This window comes from Empidonax traillii, unplaced genomic scaffold, assembly GCF_003031625.1.
Source record: "Empidonax traillii isolate 1590-97213 ecotype Southwest subspecies unplaced genomic scaffold, ASM303162v1 scaffold288:size648122, whole genome shotgun sequence".
Classification (NCBI taxonomy): Eukaryota; Metazoa; Chordata; class Aves; order Passeriformes; family Tyrannidae; genus Empidonax; species Empidonax traillii.
The window spans coordinates 117,719-119,627 of record NW_020955481.1 but is presented as its reverse complement, the minus strand read 5'-3'; the positions used below and the strand labels follow the sequence as shown (position 1 = coordinate 119,627).

General features: G+C 42.1%; 1 protein-coding gene across 1 annotated transcript in view; it reads right to left on the bottom strand.

Annotated features, from left to right (window-relative positions):
- PIEZO2 (piezo type mechanosensitive ion channel component 2) overlaps positions 1-1,909 on the bottom strand; it is a 134,133-nt gene that overhangs the window by 23,194 nt on the left and 109,030 nt on the right. The window lies entirely within an intron of this gene.

The window sequence follows — 1,909 nt, the reverse complement described above, 5'->3', positions numbered from 1 at the left end:
TTTTTTAGGTGAGACACAGTGTGCGCGGAACTGAGCCCACCCTTTAATCCTGAGGTTCATCTGCCGGGGCCAAGCACGCTTGGACAGTGGCAGCGAGGTCCTCAGGACGTAGATGGATTGCCTTACGGGCTAACGAGCTCCATCTGCCCGGGGAGGGGCCCCGACCGGGAATCGAACCCGGGTCTCTGCAGTGACAGTGCAGTGTCTTTTCCCCTAGACCACCGGGGGCTCCCTCCTGAATGACATACCACTGAACTCATTATCTTTTTGCAGCAGTAAAGGGCAAATAACAAGAGAAACTACACTAACTTTCTGAAAGTAGTTCAAACACTTTCTGACCAGAGTCAAGGCTTGCTATTACATCTATTTAAGGCATGCTACATGGTGAATGATAGGCAGCCATGGGGTTCCTTCTACACATGGTGCTTTTAACAACCCCTGTATGAGTGTTGTGTACAACTGGAACATGAGCTGAACACACGTACCAACTCTGATTCCAAATAGAACATGTAAATTGCTAACATGAAGAAATACAGCCTGGATTAAAAACCTGTTCCAGTAACAGGATATCTTGCTTACCTTTTAGATTGCTCTATGGTCTTCAATAAAGTCTTCATTTTTACTTTATCTGCCTGTTTTACTTCTGCATGTACCTATTTTTTCAACTGTCCTTTTCCACACTGATTAGTTTTTTGCTTGATTCACCTTCCTTATTCTTGGCTTTGCATAGAATTATAGAATGGTTTGGGTTGGAAGGGACCTTAAAGATGATCTAGTTCCAATCCACCTGCTGTGGGCAGGGACGCCTTCCACTAGACCAGGTTGCTCAAAATGCCATCCAACCTGGCCTTGAACACTTCCAGAAATATAACATCCACAACTTCTCTGGGCAACCTGTTCCAGTGTCTCACCACCCTCTGAGTAAAGGATTTCTTCCTGATATATAATCTAAACTTGTTCACTTTTAGTTTAAAGCCATTACCCTTTGTCCTCACAATCCATACCCTTGTAAAAAGTCCATTGCTAGCTCTCTTTTAGGCATCCTTTAGGTTCTTGAGGGTTGCTTTGTGGTGTCCCTGAAGCCTTCTCTTCTCCAAGCTGAACAGCCTGAGTTACCTCAGCCTGTCTTCAGAGGAGAGGTGCTGCAGCCCTCTGACCATCTTTGTGGCCCTCCTCTGGACCCACTCCAACAGGTCTATCTCCTTCTTATGTTGGGTGTCCCAGAGCTGAATGCAGTAGTCCATTATCACTTTCTCTCTTAATGCTCTGTGTACCACAACAGTCTCAGTTGTTGTAAATTCATGTCACTTGATGACTCCAAATGGGAATCTGAATGTCATATTTGCTCTGCTTTTAGCTTTTCCATCCCTCACAAGTATTTTTTCACCTCTCCCCTCAAACATCACTCTTTCTCTATTTAGTCTCTACTCCAGTCCTTCTCCATAGGTTAGACAACAGGTCTGTATAGATTAGGCAACTTAGTGTCTTTTGTTGGCTGCATGTCCTTGTACTTCAACAGAGACAAAACTAGATTTTACAGAGCTCCTATGGAATGAGCAATATTTTCTCCTAAATTACAACCTTTTACAGAAAACTGGCACTGACAAAGCCATCTGTCACTACCTTCTGCCAAAATTGAAAATTAAGTCCCATCTCTTTTTCTTTTACGCTGCTTATAAACTTATTATGGCTATGTTAGATCACTTTATTTGTAGCAGCCTTTTAATAAATGTAACACCTATGATGATGTGTGTTTTGATGATTCATGATAGCACTCATCCTGGTTAAAATGCACAAAATCATAAATACCCATAATTTCAAAACTGAATGACACCAAAAATTTGTAAATCACTTTCAACATTGAAAGGCAATGATGCAATATGCCATAAAATTTCATATTCACAATACT